The sequence below is a fragment of the Anabrus simplex genome, chromosome 2, assembly GCF_040414725.1.
Source record: "Anabrus simplex isolate iqAnaSimp1 chromosome 2, ASM4041472v1, whole genome shotgun sequence".
Lineage (NCBI taxonomy): Eukaryota > Metazoa > Arthropoda > Insecta > Orthoptera > Tettigoniidae > Anabrus > Anabrus simplex.
This window is the reverse complement of record NC_090266.1, coordinates 152,679,586-152,695,100: the sequence shown is the minus strand read 5'-3', so window position 1 is coordinate 152,695,100 and position 15,515 is coordinate 152,679,586.

Here is a 15,515-nt window from a genome sequence, read left to right as displayed (position 1 = left end):
TATTATTAATATGATGATGATGATGATGCTTGCTGTCTGAAGGGGCCTAACATCTAGGTCATTGACCCCTAATGGTACGAAATGAGACGAAGTAAAATGACAAATTAAAAGCCCCAAAACCTACACTGACCACAATTCAAAACGTGAGGACGATGGATGGATGGATGGATGGATGGATGGATGGATGGATGGATGGATGGATGGATGGGAATTTGAAACGATCAGTGGAACCGACCCACAGTGCCTCCCATACACAGAAGCTGGCGTAGAACAATAGTATTACTGACTAACGGACTGCTTCTATAGCACAATACTGAATCGATGATACTTGTAGTCGAAACGGGTCCAAAATCCAAGTCAGCAGCCCCTCACAATGGTACTTATCGCTAGGAAAGTAGAAACATGGTATTTGTCATGTTGCGGTACTAATGAAGAGTAGCGCAGACTCGCGGTATTCCACACATTATGGTACTACTCGCAAGTAATGAAATTCGCACATGTATTACAGACCTACGCTGTTTCGCACATTGCGACGCCATTTACAGGCAACGCAAACCTATGGTGTTCATCACAGAAGGGTACCAACCACAGGGACTCGTACTATCCCTTGGTGTTCCTCATATAGGGGGTACTAATCATAGTCAAGCCAGAACCATGGGTTCCCTCATCCCATGGTGTCGCTCATATAGTGCTACTAATCACAGGTACTGTAAGAGCCGTCGCGATCTCGGTTGCTACTAAATCACAAACCTATTTCGTACCAAACAAAGTGGTACTACGCGCAAGTAAAAGCGACTCATGGTGTTCCCCGCATGGTGGTACTAATCACAAGTAGTTTCATGGTTCTAACTTGATCATTTTTGGTCGCCCCTTTTAGTCGCCTCTTACGACAAGCAGGGGATAGCGTGGGTGAATTCTTCGTCTGCGTTCTCCACCCACAGAGGGTTGTGTGTTTGGTCCGCAAGAGGTATTTTATTTCTCTCAAGTCCGCCGGCAAGCCGGTTAGGACCCCCCACCCACCCACCTCCACCTGGGACGCGCCACGTGGGAGTATCACCTCTCCCCCTGCTACGCCAGCGTAGTAGGGTCGTGGTCATATTAATGTTAAACACAATTTTAATGAATATTAAAATAAAGAGGAATATCAAGTCATCGACATTATCTAAAAGGATGACGACTGGCAAAATTAACAGGTTCAAGACAAAGGCTTGTGTCAACAGTAGATCCAGGGTGTGAACATCCAGAGCCAGTGTGTGTGCGCAGCTTCGTTCGCAACTGGGAAAGATAGGTGTAAACAAAAATTTGCTTTACGTCTCACCGACAGATATAGGTCTTATGGCGACGATGGAACAGGAAAGTGCTAGGAATGGGAAGGAAGCAGCCGTGGCCTTAATTAGGGTACAGCCCCAGCATTTGCCTGGTGTAAATATGGGAAATCATGGAAAACCATCTTCAGGACTGCCGATAGCGGGGTTCGAGCCCACTATCTCCCGAATACTGCATACTGGCTGCACTTAAGCGACTGCAGCTATCGAGCTCGGTGATAGGTGTAGAGTCGAGAATCAGGTAAATTCCCCAAAAGGAAACTTTATAAATCATTCAGTTCCTTGATTCACTGAGAATGAATGCATTACACCTTCAGGTTATGAATAATATCGTATATTGCTGGAGCAATGAGAAGGGAAAGCAATCTCCTTCATGTGCTATTGAAGTTATGTTTGGGTAACAGACACACTACATACGAATAAATAAATTTTAGAGTAACTAGCGTGAATTCAAACTGACAACCAGAAGCATGCTTGAAAAGAATCCGCCGCGAATAAACACACATACACAACATGAATCATGCGTGGCACATACTTATAATGACCACGGTCTTCATTGGATGTGTCTCATACAAAGTGAATGACGCGCACAATTTCATTGCTGCGGCTGTGTTATGTATGCTCGGAACACGAGGTATTCACTCACTGCAATGTCACCAATACAAACTTGTCGGACGCCCATAGACAAGGACAACAAATCCATCGTGTGTGACATGCAATTTTTAGGGTTCACTTCAGTACACTTTCCACGCCGATCAGGACTCAATTAGATTCAGCAAACATTGGTGAAGTCAGGATGCGACGTCATCAAATATGGCGAACGGAAAGAAGGCTTGTCCCCCTCCCCTACGCGTCCCTATCCTTAATGGAAGTGTCAGGGCTTGTTTCCGCTACTACCCTCACATAGAGCAACCCTCTCCTCTCCCGTTGGGAAGAGTCGAAGTACTATAGTTTCTCAGTTCACAGGCGCATTCAAGGTCTGCATTAAACGATGTGTATACTAATGCGCTCTTAATTGCTTATACGATAGTTACAAAGATAAGTATCTACATCCGATCCCATTACATGAACTTTCACTATATGTGTGTGCAGGACTATATAGAGTATTGCTCAAAAACGTTTCACTCACCAGGTCTACATGATGCTGATGAAGTACATTGAGTAATCATTATACTGATAAACTAAAGAACAAAGATTATTTCCAAAGCAAACTCAGTACAGTGAAATCAACTAATTCTAACCACTAACCGAGCCATGCAATTGTAAATGAATGATTCCCGAGTTGCGAAGTATTTGAGTAAATGTAATCAAATTACTTGTTACCACCCAAATCATACATGATCGAGGCGACCGTAAACAATACAATCGATATAACAGTGCATGAACAAATACTAAACATGAAGGGATGTTCAGAAAATAGATACTCGAGAGAACTATCACCCAATCAGAGAAACTATTGGTAAACGAACTGGAGTTCAACCAATCAGACTCTTTTTAAATAAAATTGTATGGAATGCAGCTACTGAAGAATAAAGTATCATTTTCCGTGCACTTTTGAGTGAGGAAAGAAGTCAAATTCGTCGTAGTACGGATTAATAATAATAATAATAATAATAATGCCCGGCTCCATGGCTAAATGGTTAGCTTGCTGGCCTTTGGTCCACGAGGTCCCATGTCCGATTCCCGGCCAGATCGGGGATTTTAACCTTCATTGGTTAACTCCGATGGCTCGGGGGCTGGGGGGGGGTGTGTGTCGTCCTCATAATTATAATTCATAATTATAAGACCTGCGCCAGGTCTCTCCGGAGGCCACACTCCATTATTATTATTATTATTATTATATTAGTATTTGTTGCTATTTTGCTTTACATCGCACCGACACAGATAGGTCTTATGGCGACGATGGGACGGGAAAGGCCTAGGAATGGGAACGAAGCGGCCGTGGCCTTAATTAAGGTACAGCCCCAGCATTCGCCTGGTGTGAAAATGGGAAACCACGGAAACCCATATTCAGGGGTGCCAACAGTGGGATTCGAACCCACTGTCTCCCGGATGCGAGCTCACAGCTGCGCGCTCCTAACCATTACATTATTTATTATCATTATATTATTTATTATCATTATATGATTTATTATCATCATTATTCACTTAATGAAATTCCACCGAGTATCATGCTTCAAATTTCACGGCACGTATTCTTATAATCTCAACTGATAATTGAAGTTGTACACGAAGTAACAGGTCGCGCAATTAAACAAGACAGCTAGGCAGTCTGCACACATATACGGGATTGATGGAAATAATATCCCAAGTCCTGGAACGAACTAGAAAATAAAACTGAGATCAAACCAACTATACGCCTTTCAACGTCTATTCCTTACAGAGATTTTGAAAATGGTAAGCCACGTCTTCGTGGTTCGGAGTACACGTAAAACTGAGTTCCGTGGTTTACGGTCGTTCGATTGCAAGCTACCAAGTGTATGCATAAGTCTTTTCCGGTTTCACTAAGAGATGGCACCAGCGAACAGTACGCAGCGTACGAATTTGACGCATACGTCAGTTTGTTCGTCTGACATTAACCTACCAACACACACGAGTTTAGTCCGCCAAACACTAGCGTCTGTGTTGTATCATTCAGTGATCATGTCGACGTTTGTGCCTGAAAAAAACAAAAACAAAAAAAAAAACCATTTGCGGCACGCATTGCTTTTCTTATTTAATCCTAAAAGACAGGCTGTGGAACGTCATCTTTTGCTGGCAGAAACATATGGTGAACATGTTCTATCGACCAGAACATGTGAGATATGGTTTCGACAATTTGAACGTGGTGATTTCAATGTCCGACAGTGCGCGCTCTGAATGATGGCCCGACTCAAACTCAACAGCCATTGGCACAAGCACTAAATGTGTCACAAGAAATTATCAGCAGACCTTTACGAGCAAAGGGGAAGATAAACTCTGTGTTCTACGCGATCTGAATGAACGGCAAATGGAAAATCGCAGAGTCACTTGTGAAATGCTGCTTCAACGCCACGACAGAAAATTTCTTTACCGAATTGTGATGGGTGAAGATGATTTATTTTGAAAACCCGAGAAAATTGCGGCTGTCACCTGGCGAAGCCTGTCCTTCAACACCAAGGCCAACTCGCTTCGGCAAGAGGACCATGCTTTGTGTCTGGTGGGACAAGAGCGGTATTGTGTATTACGAACTCTTGAAGCCCAGCGAAACCGCTAATGCACAGCGCTATCGCCAACAAATGATTAATTAGATCACACATTGATCGAAAGAAGACCGGAATGGGCCAGAAGACATGGCAAAGTGAGATATCTTGTCACCTCTTCGCATCAATGGGGCACGCGCTCGCAAAGCAGCACTTCAGCAACTTCGAAGAAGTTGGAAAATGGCTCGACGCATGGTTTGCCGCAAAAAACAAGCAGTTTTTCTGGCATGGTATTCATAACTTACATGAAAGATGGGCGAAGTGTATAGAAGCTGATGCCCAATATTTTGAATAAACAAAAAATGAATTTCCCTTGAAGATTGCGCGTTTTCTTTACCACAGAAAACCGGAAAAAACGTACGCATACACTTGGTAACTAGCTTATCTATCAAGCGTAAGACTGCGATACGAAAGTACTGTAAGTACGAAGAAAAACTTAAAACTGGGAATTTTAACAATGTTTGAGTACACGTTCTACGCTTCATGACCAAATGTTCTCCGAGACTAGTACACTGGCTAACACCTCAATTAAGGACTCTGACTAATCATGCCCTAATGACTCAATCTCCCAAGATGCAAGATAGTTATTCATATCTACTACCAATTTAGTTGCAAATTAACGGTGAATTACATTGCGAATGGAGGGTAGTAAGCTATTCAAAGGGAGCAGAAGGGTGGAAACACTCCAGGCACCACCATCTTACGGGAATCTGTTCAATGTTAATCACAGATAAAGGCCAAGGAAATCCAGATTCCATTCTGCTACCTCAATAGCCATCATATACCCATCGAATAGTCAATGAAAACGTGAGAATTATATCATCCACAACACACTTGCACTTTAGAAAGGAGCAATCTGTTCTCTAGCTTCCCTTAAAAGCTGCATATACCCTATGTTTCGCAATCAAAAGGAACGTTAAAGTGATAGTAAAACTGAGAATTTCGACGCGATTAATTCCAGCATTCCGAAGACTTCTTACTAGGTGGGTGGAGTATGAGCGACACAGATGAACGTCCTGTACGGGCTTCGGAAGAGTTGAAGGGTTGGGATCGGTCTTGAGCCTTACGGTGGGAAATTACACATTCAGATGAAAAGCAATTTCTTATTTTCTTATTTGAGTGTTCATAACATAACGATCGTTTTCCTGAAAACCAGAAGTCTTTAGCTTGGAAACTGAGCGCATTTGCCGAAGTTTAACGTATAGAAAGAATTTAGACTATTATTTGTTTGTATGCATGACTTGCACCGTAGGGCTTTTCAGAGGCTTTCCTATGGAATGACAGAGCTGCTTTATGTTACCATCACGTAGGCACTGTTACCTACTCGGCACCCGGTCATTATTACGTACCAGACGCCACGTGTTTTCCTCAATCTCCACTTCCCATACCACTCCCATGCAGTCAAGAGACACATTATGGTTTTCTCCAATGACAGATTCGTTTCCTGTCTTTCAGTATCAAACAAAGCAAGAAACCAAGTGACGCGCTTATTATAAATCAAGCTGTTTTATGTTAACATAATTTTTCTTTTATGCGTAGTATAGGAAAATACAGGATTATAATTCATATTCTGCCGGGCTGAGTGACTCATGGTTGAGGCGCTGGCCTTCTGACCCCAACTTGGCATGTTCGATCCTGGCTCAGTCCGGTGGTATTTGGAGGCGCTCAAATACGTCAGCCTCGTGTCGGTGGATTTACTGCCACGTACGAGAACTCCTGCGGAACGAAATTCCGGCACTTCGGCGTCTCCGAAATACGTAAAAAGTAGTTAATGGGACGTAAAGTAAATATTATAATTCTTATTCTTCTTTCCTCTTTTTCCCCGGTTATCTGACGTCGACCTCAATGTGAATTAAGCCTAGTTTTTCTCCTGACGCCAAAACTACGTGGAGGGATATATTTATTTGGGTATGTATTTGTGGTGCGATACGCTTTAAGTGAAGATGCATATGAAGGTAAACACGCAGGCCTCAAGCTATAGGAATTAAGTGTTTTTAAAAATCCGACCGGGAATCGAGAGCGGGGCCCTATAAATCGAAATCCACTACCTTACACCTCGGAGCCGAGTGTGGAAATTGGGACCCGTTTGGGATGCAGTCATTTAAGAATCAGGCTAACATGGCGCTGAAATAAAAGCACTGGATATTTCTCACCACATCACGCTTCTTTCGTCGACCTGTGGGCCTAAATACTTGCTGCCTGACTTATGGTATTGTTTCCTCGAGTGTGTCACACATTGTACATTTATTCACCAGAAGATTTAAGCAATTCGAAGGGCCATGATGTTATTTTTCTACAGTACAAAATATTTTTTGTACGTATTTTGTCGAAAAATATTTCCATTTAAAATTTCCGAGCCATACCCAAGCCCAGTTGAGGAATTAGAAAAGACGGTACTTGAAACTAATTCAAAGCTTCACCTATGATAGTGATTTAGTCCCGCAGGAGTTCTTTTACATGTCAGTAAATCTACTGACACAAGGCTGACGTATTTGAGCACTTTCAAATATCACCGGAAATGAAATGGCGTATGGCTTTTAGTGCCGGGAGTGTCCGAGGACATGTTCGGCTCGCCAGGTGCAGGTCTTCTGATTTGACTCCCGTAGGCGACCTGCGCGTCGTGAGGGAGGATGAAATGATGTTGAAGACGACATACACCCAGCCCCCGTGCCAGCGGGATAAACCAATGATGGTTAAAATTCTCGACCCTGTCGGGAATCGAACCCGGGACCCCTGTGACCAAAGGCCAGCACGCTAACCATTTAGCCATGGAGCCGGACTAAATACCACCAGACTGAGCCAGGAACAACCTGCCAAGTTGGGGTCAGAAGGCCAGCGCCTCAACCGTCTGAGCCACTCATCCCAGCTTGGAAACCCTTACAGCCAAGTCTGGTGACCAGCAGACATTGGAATAAATGAAGACTTCTCTAGCCCTACTGTTCGGCTTTCTTGACAGGGTTAGCTGCTTTTCATATTAGACAGGTTGTTAGCTGATCTCACGGGGCTGAATGAACCGCGTTTCAGTTGTTAGGTCAGGAATAAACTCTTTGTACAAGCCGAAATCTGACCTTGAACTTCCGGATAAAAATAGATGATACACCTACATCACCGTGCTAGAAAAACAGTTTAGATACGAACTCATTTAAGATGGAAAGTATACCTGTATTCCTTATTTGAATATACAATAACAAAATACGTATTTTAAAATGACAGAAGTAGAAATTCCTAAAAGGAGCATACACTATAATTCACATAAAACGCAAGAAATTAATAAAACCTAAAACGTCTTGAAGGATGCATTACTTGGAGTGTATTTCTAATGGGCACTTTAGAAATAATTTAATTTGAAACTGTAAAACTATTACATGGTTCGCTTCTGTGGTGTAGTGGTTAGTGTGATTAGCTGCCACCGCCGGAGGCCCGGGTTCGATTCCCGGCTCTGCCACGAAATTTGAAAAGTGGTACGAGGGCTGGAACGGGGTCCACTAAGCCTACGGAGGTCAACTGAGTAGAGGTGGGTTCGATTCCCACCTCAGCCATCCTGGAAGTGGTTTTCCGTGGTTTCCCACTTCTCCAGGCAAATGTCGGGATGGTACCTAACTAAAGGCCAAGGCCGCTTCATTCCCTCTTCCTTGTCTATCCCTTCCAATCTTCCCATCCCCCACCATGGCCCCTGTTCAGCATAGCAGGTGAGGCCGCCTGGGCGAGGTACTGGTCATCCTCCCCAGTTGTATCCCTGGCCCAATGTCTCACGCTCCAGGACACTGCCCTTGAGGCGGTAGAGGTGGGATCCCTCGCCGAGTCCGAGGGAGAAACCAACCCTGGAGGTTAACCAGATTAAGAAAGAAAGAAAACTATTACATTCATAATCAGAGATGTACAGCTCACAGGCTACAATTTAGAATACGTCAGAAAAACAGGGAAATACTGTAGGAAAATGTTACGCCGTAGTAAGAACGCAGAACACAACGACAGTGTTAAGTGAAACCTGACAACGGAGCTCTCCGCGGTATCGGTGATCAAATACGAGGAGGGGGAGATGGGAAGCCCCTTCACTGTTCATCGCTCGCAATGCTGGGTTCCTTGATTACAATGTGGTCACTCAGTACTACTGACGCTGAGTTATACGATAGCAGAAATACCATCGGGAATAACCTGTCCCAAACTTATTTTCACCAGTAAACTTACATTTATATTTGCCGAAGGCAGACTAACGTGACCGATTTTCATTAAATTCTGTTAACCCATTTTCTCGTGGCTCGGCGTTGATATGGATTATAGCAACAAAAATACAATTCCATGAATATCTGTGTTATCATAGCTGGTACGGTAAAAATGTATAAGACATAAATGATCGGAAATTTTAGTTTAGTTATGTATTATTTATCGATAGAACCACTAATATATAAATATTTGAGAATTCAATTTTAGGCCTTCCCCTCAACTACCATTTCACTCAGCGTTAATATAATTATTTACAGCCTAGATTATAGTGGTTCATACCCCGACTTTACATACCGATTTTTATTAAATTCTCTTCAGTCGTTTTCTCGTGATGCGTATACATATATACATGACAGACAGACAAATTACGGAAAAGTAAAAAGTGCATTTACTTGTTACATTGGACATGACTGATACAGAAATACCATTCTTTTCAAATTCTGAGCAATGTACAGACAAAACTCTTATTTTATATATATATTCTAGATAGCCTATATTTTGAAGCGGAGGTTTAGTCAATTACTTTGAAATTTAATCCACATTCCATCGTTTATTATAGAACCTTATCAGCATTTCTTGGATTAACGAACAACACATTGTAATGGGATATAAAACGTAATGAATTGCCAAAAAAATCTAATGAGCGAATCGGTACTCATGATCACGGATTCGAACTGAAAAGTGAGTAATAATACTTAAAATGTAGTTTTATCACCAACTTTGCAGCACCAGGATCTACACTGAGATGAGTTGACGGACCGAGCGAGTTGGCTTGGCGGTTTGGGTCGCGTAGCTGTAATCTTGCATTCGGGCGATGGTGTGTTTGAATCCCACAATCTGCAGCCATGAAGAGTATACCCCAGGTCATGTGTCTTTCCATAATTGAAAGTCTCGTTTCTAAACATTTCGACTTCCTGACCAAGAACTGTACCAACTTCCTTCTGGGCGAACTCATCAGGCCTGTACCGCCTAGACCAGGGATGGCAAACCTTTTCCAACTAGTGTGCCATTTTAAGTCTGATTTATTATTCTCAACTATCAACTGTGCCACTTGTTTTCCATTAAGGAATGTCTACAACCTACAACCCTCCACCCCGCGACTTCCTTTCTAAATTCCCCATTATGTTACACAATATGTTTTTTTTTAATTTATTCATTGATTTACTGATTTATTTATTTATTTATTTATTTATTTATTTATTTATTTATTTATTTATTTATTTATTTATTTATTTATTTATTTATTGCACATATATCTTGTAAATACATTTGATTGCATGTTCCTTGGGGCTGTACCTCAATTAAGGCCATGGTGATTTCCGTCCCACTCGTATGCCTGTCCCATCCCATCGTCGCCGTAAGACCTATCTGTGTCTGTGCTACGTAAAGCAAATTGTAAAAAAAATATTAGGTATAAAAATCAAAAGTAGTAATATTGCGAATGGACTTCACTTCCTTCTTTAGCTTTATTATCTTTCCATGTTGTAGTTTGTATGCTCAACAATTAAACTAATTTCATCTTCATCACAGCTATCCTTTCTTGTAAGGTCACATTCATGCTTTCATCAAAACATACATGTGGGAGTTATCCAAATTAGCTTTCAATTGCTCGGAAACTTCTTCACTCCTTTTTTTAATTTTTTAATATTCTACCCTCGACAGCAGTTCAGCTGGCTGACATTCCTTTAATTCTGTTAATTATTAGTTGTTTGTTAGGGAAGTTTTCGAATAATGTGTTGGACGTCAATAAGAAAGTTTCTTTCAACAACTCACCTTGAGAAATCGGTTTGCCATGCATGCTGTACTATGCAGTGAGACAGATGGAAACAGCCGCAGTGATATTATTCCTGGACCAGAAAGATGATACAAATGAGCTAGTTAGTTTTGTATAATGTTCGATATTTTGTGAAACGAACTTCCTTCTTTCTTCACTTGAAATGGAACAAACATTTGAATGATTAGTCTCGAAATTGAGCTTTACATTTGTGGGGGATACAATTGTTTTCGAACACAGGCAACACATCTTTCTATCAGTCCGAATTCCCTTGTCCAGAGGTCTTTGAAAGTACGGTCACCACGTTTGTTACGTTTCTGTTCTTTTCGGCACCGAAAACATGTTTGCGATGTCCGTATACAAGACCACCAGAAAACGACACTACCTCACTTGACTTTCGGACCTATCAATGTAGCAGTGTTGCCATATTGCAGGTCCGAATGGAACTAGTATTTACATTTTCGTTATTTATTTCTTACACGTGAAACACTATATGTATTGTCTGCAGTACAAGACGTATATAAAAACAGTATTATGTTCATGTGGTGTGCCACCGAAATCGTATTCGCGTGTCACCTAGTGACACGCGTGGCATAACTTCGCCATCCCTGGCCTAGACAATACAACCCTCTCTACCGCGAATACCATTACTTAAATTCTCCTTGACTGAGCCAGAAACAAATCACCGTGTACAGCGGGCTAAAACGTATTTATTATTCCAGCCCTTAGCCCACGATTACTCAATTCTACAGTTAGCACAGTGGATTAGATGCTCAACTTTAGAGTTCCAGCCTGCACGATGGAATAATATTTTAGTCGGTTGCCGTTTACAGGGTTAAACGTAAGAGATCCATGCCACTGAGTGCACTGGAATGTTAATGAACCCTTGCCCAAGGCCGTGAAGCCCCTGAAGAAAGTGTGCGGAGTTGTTAAGTACATATCTGAATACATTTGTCCCTATGAATTAAACTGGAGTTCATTCCTGCCGAAGGCTGAGTGAATTTGAGGGCCATGTGCCTCTCCAGAATTGGAAGTCTCGTTTGGGAAATCGAACCCGCATTCTTTCGGGTGAACCGAGCACGCCTTAACCGCCTCAAATGACAACTCTCTCGAACACACAGCACTGTTATATTTACATTCGTTTTAATGTAGCGCTTAATGTTCCCACAACCAACCTTCTCTCGGAACTAAACTTATACACGAAGACCTAACAATGAAGCATTGCTACGGAAGTAAAGGGGACAACCACAACACAGCGAATGAACGACAGAGTATACATTTCCTGTGAATTAAGAAGCACAACAGCGCGGTCGATCAAGCAATCCAGCAAAGCAGAACTAACAGACAGTTCGAGGCCACCTCCTACTCCCGAACAGATTTTGTAACACTATTTAGCGACGAACATACAAATGATGTCAAATACCTAAAGGGACAGGGAAAACTACAGAGCATCTTGTAATTCATCATTTTCATTTGACAGCATTCTCACAGTTCATTTCCATCTCGTGCTTTCATTTGATATGTGGATGTTTCCTCGTTTGTCAACTCAATGATGTATAAGTCTTCAAAACGTTTTGTCCTCCTAATAATCACTGTCATATAAGAGAGCATCTAAAAGAGAAATTATCGAATGCCGGACAATTCAAATAAGTTTTGCCTTAGTTTTCCTTTACTTCGAAAACAGACATCGTGGTCATCAATCCTTTAATTACTGCGGGTGTAAATTATGTTCTCATGGAAGATAACGCATTGTCCTACCAACAGTACGGCTTCGAAAACTAGAATAACTAAATCCAATACATTTGGATTGTTGGAGAAACGCAAACAGGAAATAGCGCAAAAGAACATGAACATATATACTACTACTAATTTTCCCACCCCGGTGGGGTTGCGGGTGCGAACTATGTCCCACGTGTGGATTTGGCCCTGTTTTACGGCCGGATTTCCTTTCTGAGGCCAACCCTATGTGGAGGAATGTAATCACTATTGCGTGTTTCTGTGGTGGTTGGCAGTGTGGTGTGTTGTCTGAATATGATGAGGAGAGTGTTGGGGCAAAGACAAACACCCAGTCCCCTAGCCAGAAGAATTAATTAGACTAGATTCAAATCCCCCACCCAGTTGGAAATAGAACTCTCTGAACAGAAGACCTCAACGCTAACCATTCAGCCAAGGAGTCTGACAACATGAAAATCCAGACTAGGAATTACTAATATTACCGGGCAAGTTGGCCGTACGGTTAGGGGCGCGCAGCTGTGAGCTTGCATCCGGGTGATAGTGGGTTCGAACTCCACTGTCGGCAGCCCTGAAGATGGTTTTCCATGGTTTCCCATTTTCACACCAGGCAAATGTTGAGGCTGTACCTCAAGGCCACGGTCGCTTCCTTCCCACTCCTAGGCCCTTCCTATCCCATCGTCTCCATATGACCTATCTGTGTCGGTGCGACGTAAGCCAATTGCAAAAAAAAAACCCTAATGATATTTTTCCTTCACCATTCAGTAACATCAACGAATCCACTTCGTTAAATATTGCTCAGACCCTTTTCGCATCTTATTACGAAACAATAGCGCCATGATCCAATGTGACTAGTATGTTCCGACACTGAGGCAGCGTATATTGTTAACATTAGAAACCACAACAAAATAATAATAATAATAATAATAATAATAATAATAATAATAATAATATTTGATTTACGTTCCACTAACTACATTTACGATGTTCGGAAACGCCGAGGTGCCGGAATTTAGTCCCGCGTGAGTTCTTTTACGTGCTAGTAAATCCACCAACATGACGCTGACGTATTTGAGTACCTTCAAATACCAAAATTTGAAGATCGAACCTGCCCAGTTCAGGTCACATGGCCAGCGCCTCAACCGTCGGAGCCACTCAGAGGACGAAAAAGAGACTGGTACTCCGAAAGCTACGTGGCGGCCACTTCACTTCACAGTTTTAAGGTCGTAAATCCAATTTGGTCATCTCTGCAGCACAGGATAACTGATCTTGCACTTTAGATATCCGCAGTGAAATAATGCTGAATATAAATCGTAGATTTCTTTTTCGCGAACTGAACTACATTTACACACGTATGTCTATAAAGATGCTCAATCATAATATTTACACAGTAGCTTCATTTCATTTCTTTCTGAGGAATTTTTCAAACTAGGGTCCGATTCTTTGGCTGAATGGTCAGCGTTGAGGCCTTCGGTTCAGAGGGTCCCGGGTTCGATTCCAGGCCGGATCGGGGATTTTAATCGCGTCTGATTAATTCTTCTGGCTCGTGGACCGGGTGCTGCGTTTGTCCCAACAATTTTCTCTTCATATTCAAACAACACGCTGCACCACCAACTACCGCAGAGACATGCAATAGTGATTAAGCCTACAAGACTCCATATACTGTAGGTTTGGCGTCAGGAAGGTCATCCGGCCATAAACAGCAGGGCCAAATCCATATGTGCGAAACAGTTCGCACTTGCGACTCCAAAGGATGTGGGAAAAGCGATACGAGAAGTAGCGGAAGAAGAAGGAGGAGGAGGAAAAGATTGTTCAAAGTAGGAGCTATTTATAAATAAGGGCCAGACAATATTTTCTTGTAAATAATGGAATGCTACGCTTGACGAAACAAGAAATATAGTTGTCTCCTGGTTGACGAGCTGGAATAAAAATGGCAGAAGGCGGCTGAAGTTCGGAGCATGTCAACCAAGTAAGGGTCGACAGTCACGTACTCCCTCACGAGGTGAAGGGGCTGGGGAGGGGCGACTACCCCAAGAACCAAGTGGTAAACAACTGGAAGAGCAGCGTCAGGAAAGGAAGAGGGACAAGGCTGCATTTTCATTGGCTGTAAAAGGGGAGGGATGGAGTTGGGTGTTGTAGGGTGCGGGAAAGGGTTAGATCAGGTATGTCAAACTGGCGGCATTTTGTAAGTTATTTTGCGGATCGTCCCGCCTCCATGACAACAATTGCCACATTTTAATTTTCTACTTTACCGCGCGAATCTCGGTCGATATAGCGACGTCTGTGTGATCTCGCCAGCCTTACAGTGTCTGTACATCTGTCATCTGTCTGAAGGCACATCAACTGCTTAACTCGGTTATTTCTTGCTGGGAGATTGACTGCGCGAGTCATCCGTCTAGTTCCTGAATCGCGCTAAATCTAACGAGTCCGTTCCGTTGACTTATTTAGCTCACAGTGCCACATAGTAAAATACAGTTTTGCCGGGACTTTCTTACCGGATAGTTTAACGCGAATAAACCAACACATATTTCACAAGTTTACATTAATACCGTCATGGGGTTCCGAATTGTGACCCACGGGTATGAAATAAATGGCACTCACTGAAGGCTTCTGTACTTATGTTCTTCCTATCATTGATTTCTGCACCCTCATTTGATCATCATGCTGACAAACTTTAATAAAATTAACAGCGTCTTCCCATCCTTTACGTAAATTGTGAAAGCCCGTAATACTGTCCTAAGATAGTTTAGTACGAAAGAAATCTTTTGTCATACTTAAAGACCTTGGACCTGAGTAAATGTCTACAGTACACAAATCTCCGTTTTCTTCAGAGAACTGTTAATTACACTTTTGTTCCCTCATTTCTCGTTGCGAGTTGGCCGTGCGCGTAGAGGCGCGCGGCTGTGAGCTTGCATCCGGGAGATAGTAGGTTCGAATCCCACTATCGGCAGCCCTGAAAATGGTTTTCCGTGGTTTCCCATTTTCACACCAGGCAAATGCTGGGGCTGTACCTTAAGGCCACGGCCGCTTCCTTCCAACTCCTAGGCCTTTCCTATCCCATCGTCGCCATAAGACCTATCTGTGTCGGTGCGACGTAAAGCCCCTAGCAAAAAAAAAAAAAAAAAATCAGCAACAGATCACAACTCCATGTTCCACGTGTACGCCTAGCTCTACAACAACGTTCCATATTCTACAGACTTCCAACTAAAGTACAGTGATATCTTCATTCCCCATTACGTC